The sequence below is a fragment of the Capsicum annuum genome, chromosome 1 (genome assembly GCF_002878395.1).
Source record: "Capsicum annuum cultivar UCD-10X-F1 chromosome 1, UCD10Xv1.1, whole genome shotgun sequence".
Classification (NCBI taxonomy): domain Eukaryota; kingdom Viridiplantae; phylum Streptophyta; class Magnoliopsida; order Solanales; family Solanaceae; genus Capsicum; species Capsicum annuum.
The window spans coordinates 80,228,281-80,247,628 of NC_061111.1; positions in this window are offsets into that span (position 1 = coordinate 80,228,281).

Here is a 19,348-nt window from a genome sequence, read left to right on the forward strand (position 1 = left end):
TTATGAGAAGTATAGTGCCTAACTATATGTTATCTAGTGTCTAGCCTCGATGTCCATCATAGGGTACAACTTAAAGAATACTAGTCGTATGGTGACGGTATGAGTTAGGCCAAGGGAGCTATATGTTGGACAGAATGTGGTGTCTAACTTTAGTTACCAGAGAAGGGTATCACTCGTATGATATGGATACGAGTTGAGGGATCCAATCGTATCCTCCTATGTTCATTTTACAGAAATTAAGATGAGGGTATTTTGGATATTTACCACCCCAATACCTTAAGACCACACATATTATAACACTATTTTGTCCTTCATTCTATACTTTAGAAGATCAAAACACTCTCTAAAAACCTCTCAAAAAGATTAGGCTAGGGTTTCTTTAAGGTGGTCATTTAGAGGCTTAAGGATCAAAATCTATCTGTGAATCTCTATGACTAAGGCATGTTACTCCTCCCTCATTGTTAGTTAAACTAAAAGCATGTTTTAATTAATGGTTTTAACGGTATTGTTGTGGATTTGATTGGGGTTTTGAAATAGATATTGGGGGTTTGATAGTTCATGGTTGGATAATGTTTTCCCATGTTTTTCTTATGGTTTTTCAAGTTATAATTATGGTTTGAACATGTGGTTACATGGGAATGGTCAATTTGATACTTGGCTTTGGTTTTGGAAACCATATGCTATCAACATGTTTGTTAAAATGACAATGAGAATGATTTTATCACCTAGTTTGACTATTCTTGAAATCTTTGTGTTTCATAATATGGTAATGGAACTTAAATTGGTTTGGTTGGTTTTAAATGGATTAGGAAGCCCTTGGTGTCCATGGCTATGGCTTAACTGAAAACCTTGTGAGGTATATTAGAATCCACTAAGTGTTGGCTAATGACATTGCTTCCAAGCTGTAGTCAGTATGACAATAGCACTTCATAAAGCCTTGATAATTGACTCCTGGAATTGGTGGTTTGGTTATGTGCTAAATATTTTAATTGGGCAATAATTGTAGGTTGTGATAGCTAACCATGAAGGTGTGAGTCCGATGGAAGGACACTAGAAACTCATGTTTGCCTACATGAGGGTTGGTCATGGTGACCATATGCTAATGGGTTACATGGGAATCCCCCAAGTTTATACTTGTATATATGTTTCATGAAGGGAAAGGGTACATGTGAATCCCTAGTTCCTAACATATCTCCGATTTGTTAGGCTACATGCACTGGGGCCCATTCAGGGGGTAACGCCGAACCTATATAGCCCGTGGGTGGATTATGAAGACAAAGCTACACAACCCAGGTTAAGGCTTTAAATGCATGCTAAACCTAATTACCTTTCCCATCATGGTATATATGTATATATGTATGTGATTTTATAGGGTTATTTACTTTGGTTTTGAATAATAGCATTATATTATCCTTATTCCTGAGTACATGCTAGCGTTTACTCGCAAACCGTATTTGTGTACTGTATCCCCACGTGGTACAGGAACGAGCCATACTACTCCTCCTGCTCTGTGACTCAGATTTAGGGATAGCTTAGAGTCAGACTAAAGTGGTGAGCTTCCATACTCTAGAAGACTCTATTTCATGCTATGGACTTCCTTACATTGTTTTTGTTTTGGCTATAGTCGGGGGCATGTCCCAACTGGATGTTATTTGTTTTCAGTTAGAGTCTTTATAGGACTACTATATGCATGGGTGGTGTAGGTATTGGTGTCATCCTTGATATTCGTTTGGTGCTTGACTCATCGATGTCCTCATTTGTCAACTGGTAGTCAAAATTTAGGGTAGCTTTCTTCTCGGTGTTCTTTCTTAGTGTTTGCCTCGATGATGAATCACCCTTTGGATTCATGAGTACCTATTAGCAAAAGACCAATTAGGGTCTTCTTAAGAAGACGATAGAAAAATAAGAAAGTTTGGTGTCAGTGTACATATACTAGACTCTATACTAAGGGTTATGAGTCATAACCACTGGGTACGACTCGTTTGAATAAGTCGTAATGTAGAAAGAGACCAAATCAGTAGTTGCTGGTCAAATTACAAGTCCTCCTAATGAGTCGTAAGGTAAGGCTATGTCTCATTACCAACACTTGTATGCTGACCAAAACATTTTTTAATAGGCATAAGCTTCCCCAGTGATTAAGACTGCTAATTACGAGTCATAGGCATTTATTATGACTCGTTCAGTTAAGTTGTAGTGATACCAGAACTCATACACTTCTAATACTCCATCTTATCTTTGGTTACAAGTCTCATAATGACTCATTAAGTGTCATTGTGAGTCGTTAGGAATCTCATATCCACTACAACATGGGGGTTTAGACTTTGTTGGTTCCAATATTCAATCCCAACTCAACATAAAATATTCAAGAACAAATCAATACTTCATATATTCATCCTTAAGCACAAAGTCTTTTTTCACTCTAATTACCATAATATGTAGCACAATTTTTAAGAATAGGGTTTGATTACCTATGTATACACATATTTGAATTAATAAAGACAAGGACATTGTGCAATTTTTGGAGTTAACTTATCAAATAGATCTTTTAAGCATAAACACTTGCTTGCTTGAGGTTTGGATTTCTTGACTTCAAAAAATTTTAAGCCCTATTCTTTCTGAGATTTTCGAATATTGGGAGAATCGATATGGTTGATTTAGTGTTTTAGAGTAAACGTGGAGTGTGTATTTAAATTTTTCTAGCCAAGAACAATGGAAAAAGTTCGTAGATTGAACAGTCAGGTGCCCAATTTGTCATAAATTGTGATTTCTACCAGGTTGACCTGCAATGCCTGAGATATCATACTTGCTTATGAGTCTTGATTACAACTTGCAACCATTGTTGATTACACTCGAGTCATTTTGAATCAAGGTGACGAGTCATAGTCACTGACTACGACTTGTTCTAAGAGTCGCAATGACTCTAGGTACCAATTTCCTGAAAGTTATTTGAGTTCTAGGTCCTTACGACTCCATCTCAAGAGTCTTAATGTTTCGTTATGACTTGTAAATAGCCCCGTACCTTATATCAACAAATTTTTTGGTTGACTCCTGCAAAATCCAATCCTGCACACTGAAAACATATGTTACCCTATATTTTAATAAGTACTAAACTGAGTTGCCTCTCACGAAGTGGTTGATTTAATATCACCGCACAACGTGGATTGGTTGGATACTTAGACTTCACTAACTAGCCCCATGGGTTTCCTCTCAAGCAGCTCTTAAATTTAACGTCGCAGCACGACTCAAATGCCTTACTTACTCAGCCTCAGCAAGGATCAAATCATCAATTACCTTAACTTTCTCCATGTTACCCATATAATGCTTTACCTTTTTCCTATTTACTTTGAGTGGGGATTCACCATTACGCTTCAATTCTAAAGCACTATATGGAATCACTCTTACCATCGTAAATGTCCCATACCATCTAGACTTTAACTTTCCTAGAAATAAGTAAAGTCCGAATTATATAACAATACCTAGTCACCTGGCTCAAATACTCTTTTTTAAATGCAGATTTATCTTTTCCTTATACGGTCCAGAGCTTTCATAAGCCCGGAGTCGAAATTCATCCAACTCATTCACCTTAATATTTCTCGCCTTTGCTACATCATGCCACTAAAAGTTCAACTTCTTCAACACCTGCAGTGCTTTGTGCTCAAGTACAATAGGAAAGTGACATGCCTTACCATACATCAACTGATATGGGGAAGAACCTATGGATATCTTGTAAGCTTTTTGGTAGGCCCATAATGCATCATCTAGATTTCTTGACCAATCAGTCCTATTGGCATTAACAGTCTTTGCCAAAATAAACTATATCTCTCTATTGGATACTTCAGCCTATCAGCTAGTTTGAGGATGGTAAGGTGTTTCCACCTTATAATTTACACCACACTTCTAAAGCATATTACTAAATAGGTAATTTCATAAATATGGCCCACCATCACTAGTGATTGCACTTTGTATGCCAAATAGACAGAAAAATATATTTCTTCAGGAAGTCGGTGACACTTCGACCATCATTATTGGGGAGCGAAACCATTTCCACCTATTTAGACACATAGTCTACTGCTACAAGAATGTACTTTATACCAAAGAAGCTCACGAATGTCCCCATGGATTCCACGCCCCACACATCAAACAACTCCAATTCTAGGATAAGAGTCATAGGAAGTTAATGGCATCTTAAGATATTACCTTGATGTTGGCATTGGTCACAGGCTACTGCAAAGTCATGGGTATCCTTGTAAATAGTTGACTAGTAGTACCCACATTGTAAGGTCTTGTGGGATGTGCGGGTTACTCTATGGTGACCCCCAACTGGTGAATCATGACAAGCCTCAATAATACTAATTATCTCAACTTCAGGGATGCATCTACAAATAACCTTATCCGCACAAATTCTAAAGAGATAAGATTCATCCCAGAATAACTTCCTTACTTTATGTATAAATCTTTTTCTCTACTGTAAGGCAGATCTTCTGGAACAAAATCACTTGACAGGTAATTTGTGAAGTCACTAAACCAGGGAATTAGGTCATGCGATACTGCCAAAATTTGCTAATATGGAAAAGTATCATAGATTTCAAGCCCATTCCCTACTTTTTGCATTTCTTCATCCTTAAGTCTTGACAAATGATCAGCAACTTGATTTTCTGTACCCTTTCGATCTTTAACCTCAAAATCAAACTCCTGCAGCAAAAGAACCAAACGGATCAATCTAGGCTTTGCATCTTTCTTCACCATCAAGTATCTCAAGGATGCATGATCTATATGCACAACAACCTTAGTTCCAATCAGATAAGACTAAAATTTCTCAAAGTAAAAAACCACTGCTAGTAGCTCTTGTTCAGTCATAGTATAATTCTTCTGAGCAGGGTTTAATGCCTTGCTAGCATAATATATAGGGTGCATAATATCCTCACACCTTTGTCCTAGGATAGAACCTAGAGACACACTACTTGTATCACATACAATCTCAAATGGCATAACCATTCATGAGACACAATGATAAAAACGGACACCAGACGCTCCTTCAAGAACTCAAAAGATTTCAGACATGCCTCATTAAACTCAAATTTCACCTCTTTTACAAGAAGCTTTGTAACGCTCTAAATTTGGTACCTAAAATACTACAGGGAGCTCATATTCCCGAAGGACCAGAAGCTAACCCATTACTGATATCTGTAACTAAGCACTGAATAATAATTATAATATCATAAATGTGGAAACATAAACTGAAAAGCTATAAGGTTCAATACTGATACATAAATAAAAATATGGTATAACAATACCAAAATAACTGAAATAAATGTCTGAACATATTGTAGCCTGAAAGCCTCTAAAACTGAACTTTCTGAAGAAAGAGTTGATGGGGCAATCCCCCAACTAACTCTATCTACTGAAATAAACTAAGTACTGTAAAAAATAAAATTATTAAATAATAACATCCTCGAATGAGGAGGACTCACTGCTGACTCTGACTGTTGAAACTGGAATGCTACTGATACCCAAGAGGGCGTGCTTCTGAAACATATGGTATAAAAAACCATAGTGATAATATGTCTATACGATTGAATGTACTGGTATACAAGTAAGGTAGATTTAATACAGTGGTTCATATGCATGAAAAATACTAACTGACTAAATAACATAAACGTGATAATACATGCATGAATATGTAACTTTAACTGAGATCGTGATAAGACTAACACATAAATTCTGATAACATGGATTTACTGATATCGGAGTACTAATACTGGGATACTGAATAGCTAAGTCTATTGAGTACTGAGGAACTGATGTCATATTACTGATAAAGAAATAATTGTTTCTGACAGTTCTGATTAAGAAGAACTGGTTTAATTGATTGCATCTGACAGTCCTGAAATTTGAATACTGGTAACATGAATTTCATATAATTAATAAACTATTAACTGGGTGACTGTGTCTGACAGTCCTGATTTTGATAGAACTAGCTAAGTTTTATACTGAGCTGAGCGACTGTATCTGACAGTCCTAAAACTGTAGAACTGAACTGTGTTCTATTATTGAGACTGGATCCGAAACTGAGACTGTGGGAGGTAATTATCTAACGGATACGCCCCAAAACTGAACTGGTGGGGTCCAACCTATAACCCCAGCTGGAAAGGTATCAGTACCATGCCACGGATAAAGATAAGATGTGAGTAAACCCTCTCTGACAGGAAGCTCTTTTATCAACCCCTCCTAGTAGGAAAACTCGAATGAGGTGTATAATCCCTAAACTCATAGGGTACATCTCAACTTATGCTGGCTATATAGTTCTGGAATGCAAGGCTTGCTTATAAGGATCACAACCTCTATTGGCTAATAGGTGAGTCCCCATCCTTGGGTTCACTCGGGGCTGAATCCTACTCCCAACTAAAGACACACTGAAATGTTACTGATAGTATTTCTTAGTTGATTTGAACAAAGTTCACCAAATTTTTGTTTACTGATGAAATACTATTAAGATCTGATACTTGACTGAGATTACTATTACCGAGGGTACAGAGATTACTGAGTTTTTCTTGAGTCATGTAACTGACTGAATTCTAATGATCATGGCTTGACTGAGAGTATCATGAAAACTGACACTGGCTCTTGGCACACAGCTAAATTGTCAGGTACAAGTACCCCCAGGACTCGAAAGCATAAAACTGATAAGACTTGACACTTCTTGAATACGTGACCAATATCAACAATTCATAATATAATAAGTTGGGGATTTCATGAAGCACATGGTTATCATAATGTTGTACATGGATGGAATTGCATATAGACATGTCCTACTTTCATCAACCTAATCTTATGGATATTCCATAAAATACTCATAATGCACACAATATCATGGAAGTCATTCTTGATCATAAGGGTAAAGCATTCCTTTTTTATTTGAGTCACAATTGAGCTATAATACACAATTTCTATCCTCTTTGGCATTTTGTCAAACACCTTACATGTACAACTTAGGGCATAGGTGCAATCATCAACTTACACATCATAAATAACTCAATTCATGGATTTCAACTTACATGCTAATGTAGTTTCATAAAAAAAACACATAAAGATTTCAACTTAGGAATCATACAACAAGATAAACATGGTTACAAACAACCCACAACATAAATATCATGTTTTACAATTTGAAAGAAAGTTCTTGGACTTTATGGATGAAAGGAATCAATAAATCAACACTTGACATACCTTAGTTCTTGATTTTATGTAGATTGATAGAGAGATTCTTGAATTTGAGCATTGAATTTGAATCCTTACTTGAAAACCCTAACTTGTTCTTGAGAGAAACTTGAGAGAGACATTATATTTTGATTGAATTAGGGCTAAATCCCATCTTTTAGAATTATATAAGGATGGGAAATTGACCCTTCTTCCCTTAAAAATGCGGACATTTAATGACTGAAATTAGGAATCGACGATATTATCTACACAGCGTATCAATGGCATCACCGCGATAGTCGACGCGTCGTGCCATCATCCCGTCGAGTCTCAATAATTTGACCCTGGTAACCTGCAATACTATCAACCAATACGATTGATGATGCAGCGCACCAAGATCGCGTTGGTCCATTATTTTGGGCTTCCAAACGTGGTCTAAATATGGTCCAAAAAACCCTAAACTTGTTCGATACACCCTATGGACCTCTCTGATTATGAATTAACAAAAATACGGACCATTAAAGGAAGTTAAGGTGGCAAAATGAGATTGCCAAGTTTCAAAGGCCAATAATAGGCTATGTCTGGGAACTTCGTTAGAACCTTCTAAGTATGGGACCCCCTTAACAAGCATAAATGGACTGAATTAAGCTTAGGATTTTGCGAGGTCTTACAATATCTCCTCCTTGGGTACATTCATCCTCGAATGAGACTGACTAAGGTGGGGGAAATGATAAGCTGAAGTACATATTGAACATGAACAACTAAAACATGAGGACATAACTGACATCACTAATTTGCTGAGATTTGTTCTGAGAATGCATATCTAATGCATGATTTCATGACTGGCGTGACTGATATATAAATATATTATACTAAACATACATATCTGATGCATAAATGTATGACTGATTTGACAATGAATACATGACTAAATATGCAGTGGTAATTGATACCAAGTTTATCATGAAAATCTGAGCATAATATTGGATAAGTTCAAGGGAGACTGTTTCCTTAAACTGAAAATGCTAATGAGCCTAAAATTAATTACTAGATATGTATAAGCAGAAACACATGAACATAACTGAGTCTAGAAAATGATACATGAGCTAGATATCATGATCTAAACTGAGTGCCTTGAATACGTGACTTACGGCTGAAATCGAAGTTTGAGGGTCAACTCATAAGTACCCCATTACTCCAAACTAGATTCATTACAAGAAGAGATAATGGCATGTTTTATGTCATGAGAGTTTGGGGAATTATCATGTATCCTCCCCTTGAGACATTATGTCCCTAGAAGAATACTGGGTTGACTGAGATACTAAGATAAATTGGGATGATGCACAGGGAACCTACGAACTGAATTGTGGATGAATATCTGGGATCTAAAGCTAAGACATGATATATGAATTGAGCTGATCTTGCAACTACTGGGACTTTCTATCTTGGAATAGGTACATTCCTGAGATTTCTAATGGTAGGACTAGGTGGAAAGATGGGAAACTACACCATATGGATTTGTTGTCTAATTGCAAAACTAAATTACTGGCTTTGCAGACTAACTCATGCTGAAAAATTATACTCGACTGGAGCAGTTCTATGATATTTTTTCAGTAGAGTTCTAGTGACGGTAGGGAGAAAATGAGTCTTGGTCTATCCTGAGCAGGACATCTGATTAGGAGATGGCTATATGGCTGAGATTTTTTTGTATTAGGAGGTAAGACCTATGAAACATCATCTAAGATAAGGTGACTAAACCTTATGCACTGCAACTGAGACTACTGAAGAGATTCACATGGGCACTGAGCATGAATGTATGGATATACTAATTTATATGATTAACTGAATGACTGCTAGCTAAATACTAAACATGTAAAACTGAACTGCACTTGATTTGGTATAGCTAGACTAAAACTATAGAGTGTTATGCGTAGAAGGTAATGAATTACTCGATAACATGAGGTAACTAAGCATGACTGAGGGAAAATTGTATTGTCTTTGTAACGTAGGACCACGAATCTAACATGATTCGGGAATATTTTGTAAACTGAGGTACTAAAATGCTAATATCTGAGTAACTGATGTCCATATGCTATAGTCAAGAAGTCTTAAAACTGGACTGAGTTTTTGATCTGACTAGACTAGGAATGGGACTGACATTGTAGTTAAGACGGTAATTAAGATTGTACCATAACTAAGAGTGTAACTGAGATTGAATGCTGGTTTTCTATAACTGAGGGTTAGACTGGTATGGGAGTTCTGAAGTTTGATGGCTAAGTAACTAATAGCTGAAAGCCATGGTTCTGTAGGACTATCTGAGTCCTTTACTGAATATTAATGACTGAGTTGAAACTGTAACTGAGGCCTATAAGATGAAACATTAACACTATATATTAATCGGGGGATCTAAACTGAGGGTATACATGACATAATCTGAGTTGGACTGAATACTAGGAGTGAAGTCATGAATTATATAGGCTAATCATACTGTAAAGAATGACATAAGTGCATGGGTCCTGAGTTACACGTACTGGGTTTGGAATTTCTAAATTCGTGGAACATGATTCGCAACATTGGATGAACTTGGACTCCTCATACGAGGAACTTGAAACACCCACTATTCTATGAAAAGAACATAGATATAAGCTGTATTCGTGGGACTAAAACGTAAAGCATACGAAAGCATCGGGAAGGTTGAAGTACAAAACTTTGCACTAAGGTAGGAATGGGTTGCGAATTATCTTCCCTTATTGATTGTCTACACATACTGGCATTACTATTAGAATCTGAAGGCCTGACTTTCTAAGATATCATAATCGTACAGTCACTGAATAACTGCCAGGTTGTGTTAGACTGAATCACTGGGGTAAAGACTGGAAAAGGTCCTGTTAGCATTTGTTCTGACCTTAAAGTTGACTGCTATGAAAGGAGTTACAAAACAAAAAGAAAGCTCCTGAATATGAAGAAATGTGAACATGTAAATGATGGACCTGTACATACCAGTGGTTGCACCAAGAGGACTTTCCTAATCCTGTCGGGACTGAAGTGTATACGGTCTATTTGGACGTTACCCACTGATAGCACTGGAATTAGCACCCTGCTGATTTGGGCTATCGGACTAAGCTGAAGGACGACCGTGCTTGCTTCTAGGGCTAGGCCTAGGACAATCTCGGACCTTGTGACTTGACTCACCACATTCGAAACACACGTCACTGCCGGCTCTACATATGCCTATATGATGCTTACCATACTCTTCGCAAAGAGGATCAGTAAAAATCCTGCCTTTACCACCTTGGGCCTTAGAGCCTCGTACCCCATCTCTATAGTCATTTCTAAACTTTGGTGCTGGTGCACTAAATTAAGATAGAACTAGGTCAGAAACTTCTGTCTATACTGAGAACGGTTAACACCCTGCGACCCTAGCTGAGAAAAACTATAACTTCCAGTTCTGGCGCTCTTATTTTTCCTCTTTCTTCTTAAGTTTCTGCTCCTCAATCTGTTTAGTATAAACCATAAGCCTATATACGTCCATCTTCTTAATCAACAACTCAGTCTTGCACTCCCTAACCACTCTACCTGATATCCCAGACATAAACTTATTCATTAGATCTACTGTTTGATACTACATGGGGAGCGAACCTGACTAACTGAGTAAACTTGAGGGATATTCTTTTACGCTCATGCCACCTTGTCTGAGGTTGATGAACTCTAACACTTTGGCTTCTTTCTGCTCTAGGGGAAAGAATCTTTCTAAGAAGGCAGGAGCAAACTCTTCCCACTCTATGGGCCCTCATCTGCACCCCTATCTACCTTTCATTATTGAAACTACTTATGGGCTGCATCTAGTAGCTGATAGGCAGCTAACTCTTCACTCTCACTGGAAATCACTCTCATAATATCTGTGACTTTCACAACTTGATCGAGAAACTCCTGTGGATCCTTTTTGGACTTAAAAACTGAGAATAGAGGAGGATTAATTCGAGTGAAGCACCGAATCATGGCGGCAGCAAAGTTGGCCACTGGGTTTCCCAGAATAGCAGCTAGCCGATTATTTTGAGTTATGACTAAATTGGCTAAAGAAGTGAATGCAGTCCTGAATTCTGTATGAGAGAAATGTTCGCCTAAAAGATTTGGCTGATCGGGTTGAGAGGCTGGCTGATCTCCCGTTCGTCTTTCCTAGTCCTCTTTAGAGGCATGTTTTGTAAACAGAAGAGATGAAAGGATTAAACTGAGAGTTTTGTTGGAGCTCATGCTCACTCGCACGATATAAATACTGAAAGAAAGGAAACTGTTCCTAAATATCTCATATCCTCCTGCACATAAGTGTGGTGCACAACACACCCGTGTACAAGACTCTACTAGATGCGTCTTTTCAGATTTCCTAGGACGTTGTTGATCCTTAGGCTCTGATACCAAGTTTATAACGTACCAAATCTGGTACCCAAAATGCTACACAGTGCGCATAATCCCGAAAGACCACAAGCTAACCCATGACTGATATCTATAACTGAGCACTGAATAATAATAATAATAATAATAATAATAATAATAGCATAAATGCGAAAACATGAACTGAAAGTCCATAAGGTTTAATACTGATACATAACTGAAAATATGGTATAACAATACCAAAATAACTAAAATAAATGTCTGAACATGTTATAGTCTGAAAGCCTCTAAAATTGTACTGTTTGAATAAAGAGTTGAAGGGACAATCCCCCAACTAACTCCATCTGCTGAAATAAACTAATTGCTGAAAAAAATGAAATAATCAAATATTAACATCCTCAAATAATATGGAATCACTGCTGACTATGACTGCTAAAACTTGAAAGCCACTAATATTCTAGAGTGCGTGCTTCTGAACCTATGTTATAAAATACCATAGCGCAAATGCATTAGTACGATTGAATGTACTGGCATGCAAGTGAGGTAGGCTGAATGCAATGGTTCATATGCATGAATAATACTAATTGACTAAATAACAGAAACATGATAATACATGCATGAATACATAACTGTAACTGAGATCGTGATAACACTAACTCATGAATTCTGATAATGTGGATTTACTGATATCTAAGTATAAATACTGGGATACTGAATGACTAAGTCTATTGAGTAGTGAGGAACTGATGTCATATTACTGGTAAAGGAATGACTATTTCTGACAGTTCTGATTATGAAGAATTGGTCTAATTGACTATATCTGACAGTCCTAAAATTTGAATATTGGTAACATGAATTTTGTATAATTGATATACTATAAACTGGGTGACTGTGTCTAATAGTCCTGATTCTGATGGAACTAGCTGAGTTCTATACTGATCTGAGTGATTGTATCTGACAGTCCTGAAACAGTAAAACTGAACTGATTTCTACTACTGAGACTAGATCCAAAACTGAGATTGTGAGTGTAATCATCTAACCGACATGCCCCAAAACTAAATTGGTGGGGTCCAACCTGTAACCCCAACTAGAAGGGTGTCAGTACCATGCCACAGGTAAAGACAAGCTGTGAGTAAACCCTCTCTGATAGGAAGCTCTTCCGTCAACCCCTCCTAGTAGGAAAACTCAAATGAGGTGTATAATCTCTAAACTGATAGGGTACATCTCAACCTACGCTTATTACATAGTTCTGGAATGCAAGGATTTCTTCTAAGGATCACACCTTCTACTGGCTAACAGGTGAGTCCCCATCCTTGGATTCACTCGGTGCTGAATCCTACTCCCAACTAAAGACACTGAACTAATTTAAATTGAACTAAACTATTACTGATAGTATTGCTTAGTTGATTTGAATAGAGTTCACTAAATTTCCATTGACTGATGGAATACTACTAAGATCTGATAATTGACTGAGATTACTAAGATTATTGAGGTTACTGAGATTACCGAGGGTACTGAGATTATTGACTTTTCCTGAGTCACGTAACTGACTGAATTCTAATGATAATGGATTGATTGAGAGTATCATGAAAACTGACACTCGTTGTAGGCACATAACTAAATTGTTGGGTCCAAGTACCCCTAGGACTCGATAGCATAAAACTGACAAGACTTGACACTTCTTGAACATGTGACCAATATCAACAATTCATAATACAATAAGTTAGGGATTTCATGAAGCACATGGTTATCATAATGTTGTACATGGATGGAATTACATATAGACATGTCATACTTTCATCAACTTAATCTCATGAACATTCCATCAAATAATCACAATGCACACAATATCATGGAAGCCATTCTTGATCATAAGGGTAAAGCATGTATTTATTTTTTGAGCCACAATTGAGCTATAATACACAATTTCTATCCTCTTAGGTATTTTGTCAAACATCTTATATGCATAACTTAGAGAATAGGTGCAATCATCAACTTACACATCATAAACAACTCAATTCATTGATTTCAACTTACATGCTAAAGTAGTTTCCTAAAAAACACATAAAGATTCCAACTTGGGAATCATACAACAAGATAAACATGGTTACAAACAACCCATAACATAAATATCAAGTTTTTTAATTTGAAAGAGAATTCTTGGGCTTCATAGATTAAAGGAATCCATAAATCAACAGTTGACATACCTTAGTTCTTGATTTTATGAAGATTGATAGAGAGATTCTTGAATTTGAATTTTGAATTTGAGAGAAACTTGAGAGAGACACTATATTTTGGTTGAATTAGGGCTAAATCCCATGTTTTAAAATTACCTAAGGGTAGGAAATTGACCCTTTTTCCTTTAAAAATATGGACATTTAATGACTGAAACTGGGCACACGAAGATCACGTTGGTCCACTATTTTGGGCTTCCAAACGTAGTCTGAAAAACCTAAAACTTGTCTGGGACCACCTGTGGACTTCACTGATCATAAATTAACAAAAACACAGACCATTAAAGGATGTTAAGGTGGAGAAATGAGATTGCCAACTTTTGAAGGCCAATAATAGGTTAAGTCTGGGAACTTAGTTAGAACCTTCTAAGTATTGGACCCCCTTAACAAGCATAAATAGACTGAATTAAGCTTAGGATTTTGCAGGGTCTTACATGCTTGCACATAAAATTAGCAATCTTCGAGAAATCATTGATAGATCACCTGTAAAAACCTACGTGTCCAAAAAAGTTTCAAATTCCCTTAACTGAAATTGGCTGTGGTAGATTCTAAATCACTTTAATTTTTACCTTGGGAACCTCTATGCTTCTTTTTGAGATCTTGTGCCCAAAGCACAATACCTTCCTTCACCATAAGGTTGCACTTCTCTCAATTAAGTACCAAGTTGCATTCCTTATTGCCATAGAGCATTGACCAAGTTAATCACACAGTCATCAAAAGAATCACCAACTACAAAAAAATCATCCATAAATTACCTCAATAGTGTCTTATACCATATAAGATAAGATGGACATCATGCATCTCTGAAATGTCGTTGGAGCATTGCATAACTCATATGGCATTCACTTGAATGGAAAGGTCCTATATGGGTAGGTAAAGGTTGTATTCTCCTAATCTTTGGGTGCAATCATGATTTAATTGTACCTTGAATAGCCATCCAGAAAAAGTATCAGTCCCTTCTCGTAAGTCTATCCAACATCTGGTCCAGGAAGTGCATTGAGAAGTGGTCCATTTAGGTCTATGTGTTCAACTTTCTATAGTCCATGCACACTTTCTAGCCTGTGACTAGTCTCATTGGCCCTAGATTATTTTTCTTATTTGGTGCTACTATAGTACCACCTTTCTTCGGGAAGCATTGAATAAGAGTAACCCATTTACTATTATCAATGGGATACATAACACTAGTATCCAACTAGATATTTAAGCCATTTATACTGTAAGACAGATATGCTTATTGAACCAGTCGGTCCTACTCAATTGCTTTTCTGTCTTCAGCTGCCTATGCTTGTATGTTCTTTGTCTGTCTGTCGGCAATATTCTATGGATCTACACATGGAGGAGTACCATTTTGAGAATCTCTAACCCTAATAGAAACACCATCACGAACTTGCTCTGGAATCTATTATGGTGTTTGAAAATTTCTCTCCAATTCAGCATCAATAGGAACAATGCATACACCAGCATATATCTAGCTTAAGATAAAAAATAAAAACTCACAAACTCTATCAACATCAATTAATAATCAACATCGTAGCTCTATGGAAATAATACCAAAATTTAATGTCACCCAAAACTAAACTCCAAGAAATTATACTGTGGTCGATGCCACATATAGTAACCATACCCAGGTTAGGGTTGAACCCATAAGAAATACGCTGAACATTGTCTCAAACTTGATACAATTCATGAGTAGTGTGGAAAAGACAATGGAGGAATATGAAAGTCTGTAGTAACATGTAGAAAACTTCAATACTTAAGTTTGCAAGAAATGGAAGACACACTCGACTATGATCCCCCTGGCTTCACAACTACGTAAGATTCTTATTTCAATCGACCTAAACTACTACTCTACATATAAAGTTTACAAGCAATGTACTATCAATTATCTTGTTAACGTGATGATATATCTCACCCTTTACCTTATGAGTTTTAGTGCATTTCCCTTGTCAATAACCTTAATAAGACCCTAACCTTTTAAGTATTGAGTTGATGAGGGTTGATAGCCTCAAATTACTGTTTATAACCTTGTTTTCATAATCTCAAGCTCTCTTATGAGGATGTTCTCGAATATAGGCAAATCCCATGCTTCTATAGTAGCTTAGGTACAATTATTATAAAGAATATTGCAATACACATAATCCCTATAGAATAGATAAATCTTCTATTTCCCCTGCATAGCTAATCCGCCAGAGCTCCCACAACCCTAGTCAAGGAATTTAGCCATTCATACTAATGAAACAATCCATGATAAGCAGTAATTAAGGGATGTAATTAATTCCACAATAATAAATAAATAAAATCCTAAATTATCAATCGAATACGAATCCAAAATCTCAAGAACAAAATCTCAATAAGTAAAGTATGTGAATAGTACAAAAAGTAATGTAAAAATGTATAACCTTATAAGGGAATAAACCTAAAGTATTTATAGTGTCTAACAATAATAAATAAATACTTATAAAAACAAAATAGAAAAGTAAGTTGGCAATCATTACGACACGTAAGGTTTACATATGAGTCATGTGCTGCTAGTCGTAGGCCTTTCAGTGAACTTTCATCTTTACGCCTTCAAGATTCTATTATCATTATGATTACTCACCATGAGTCATATTCAGTATTTATGACTTGTGGTCTTCAATTATTATCACTTGAGCCTCAAACTTCAGGACCTTGCATACTGGTCTCGTTACAATTGCTCACTATGAGTTGTAGTTAATCCTTATGACTCGTAGTCTTCTGATACTTAGCTTCTCCAGCATAGATTTAGACACTACCATTCTTATGAGTTTGTGCTATAAGTCATATAGTGTCTTAATGACTCATAGCCTAAACAGTACTTTAACTTATAGTAGAGATTTTTTCTTTAAATTGCTAGCTTAACTATTTTCTACCTGAAAGGTTCCGCGTTTGAACATTGGTTGATCTTAGCTTAGCAATTCAGTGCAAGCTCTAGCTGATTATCCTTTATGGGTATGGGCTAATTCTTAAAAGCAGTAAACTAAAGATTGTAGCTAGATAGCCATCACTGCATTCCTATGTTTTACAGTCTTTATCGACTACAGCCAATAGACCAAAGTCAACCAAGAAGGCATTTCCAATCAGAACTCCAACTGTTGTAGAATCGTAACCCATCACTTGGCCTTTCCATAAAGGAGTTCCCTATCCCTTTAACTTTACATGCTGATCTCTCTATGATGGCATTCTTCCTTCTCTCTAACTTTACTATATTATCCTTATCTTGTCGTCTACTTTCAGGAAATATTTGGAAGATTCTAATTTGTTATGGCTCGGTTCTTTTATGAAAGATATTGATGTGCAGACCACTTTCTTATATATTTTTTGAGAAAGAGAATTGATAAATGCAGGCTATTGCGCGAGTACCATTTTTTTTACTTTGGCTGCAATAGAAGAGATTTCCATTGCAATCATGCAACAAAAACATCATACCCACCAAAATAACCTAAGTCCAAGCATATTTTCTTTGTTTTAAGTATCGAATGTGCCATGTTTCTAAGTCACATCACTAGTAAGGGAGGCAGTCAGTCTTTGAGGGGTTTATTCTTTTGTTTGCTTAGATGTGGTGATGTTCTGGGTCAACCAAATCTATTGATTTTGGTTTTGCTTAGATTTCTTGATATAATTGTGGACTCCCTAGTCATAATTTGTGGGATTTCCCTAGTCATGGAGCAATGGTTTTTCAGCCCAGAATATTATCCCAATTAGAGTAGTTCATCCCTCGAGTAGAGATAGTTCTTATAGTTGCATAAGTGGTTATAAGGGTGCTTGAGGTGGTACTCAGGCAGGCAGGACAAAAGGTCGGTAAGGTGCCCAGTCAGGTGGAAGCATGGTCAGTTATATGCAGTACCTTCTAGACCTAAGGCTGAGACTTTAGATGTTGTAGTTACAGGTACGATTTTGGTACTTCGCAAGTCGTCTCTTGCTTTATTTGATCTTGAATCCACTTCTTCTTATATATCTTCTTATTATGCACTATAGTTGGAGTTGAATAGTGATTTATTACCTGTGTCATTGCATGTATCTACTCCTATGGGTAATTCTTTAGTAGTGGATCAAGTATTCAAATCATATGTTATGACAGTTAGCGATGTTGATACTAGTACCAATCTCATTATTCTGGATATACTAGATTTTGATATAATTCTAGGCATGTATTGGTTATACCACTATCATATGGTCATGGATTATTTTTCCAAGACCATTACCTTAGCCATGCCCTGTGTACCCCTAATCGTAGGGTAGGAGCAGTTAGCCATGAGCCGATCGGGATTATTTATTATGTCCATTCTAGGGGACTTATCTCTAGGGTTGTGAGTCTTATCTCACTTATATTTGTGAGAACCACGTAGAGAGCCCGTCGCTTGACTCTTTTCTTATTGTTAGTGAGTTTTTTGATGAGTTCCCTATCGACTTGCCTGGTTTCCCCTATCCATTATATTGATTTTTCTATTGACCTCAAGTTTGAAAGTTGACCTCTTTCTATGGCACCATACCATATGGCTCCTACCAAGCTTAAGAGACTGAATTCTCAACTTCAAAATTATCTTAATGATATTTTTATTAGACCAAGTGTATCCTCTTGGGGTGCCCCGATATTGTTCGTGCAGAAGAAGGATGGAACTTTGCATATGTCAATGGATTATAAAAATCTTAGTAAGGTGACCGTGAAGAACCGTTATCCTATGCCTTGCATTGATGATTTGCTTGACCAGCTTCAGAATGCAGTTGTGTTTTATGAGATTAATTAGAGACTTTTTATGGTAGGAGATGTCATTCTCCAGTTGCATGTGTTGAGACTCCCGAGTTTAGACCCCCGTGATACAGATTTACTTCAGGACTCGTTGGTTAGACTCAGGGTGATTCAGGACAGGCTAATAGTAGCTCAAAATAGGAAGAAGGCCTACGCAGACCATAATCTTTGTTCCTTGAGATTTAGATTTGGTGATCATTTATTCCTCCGTGTTTCTCCCATGAAGGGTCTGATGATTTTTGAGAGAAAAGTTCTGCTCAGTTTGAGATACATTGGCCCTTTTAAGATTCTCCGTGCAGTTGGTGAGGTGGCTTATGAGTAAACTTTACATATGGATTTTGTTGTTGCTCATAAATTTTCCATGTCTCCATATTGTGAAAGTATATTCCAGATCCGGCTCATGTGCTTAGATGGTACTTAATCCAATTAGATTAGCAGTTGACCTTTGTGGAGGAGCCCATGTATATTTTGGTAAATGACGTGAGGCGGTTGCGTAATAAGGAGATCTCTGTAGTTAATATTTATTGGACACACCGCCCAATGGATTATTTCACTTGGGATATCGAGAGGGATATCCGGACCTAGTAACCTCACCTGTTTGAGGCTTCGGGTACTTTCTTAACTTTTAGGGACAAAAGTTCCTTAGTAGTGGATATTTCAATAATCCTTCAAGTCATTTTCCATATTTTCCACTTATTTTCACTATTAGAGCTTTTTCATAGCTTTCTCATGTCATTTATGTCCTTCTGGAATAGATAGT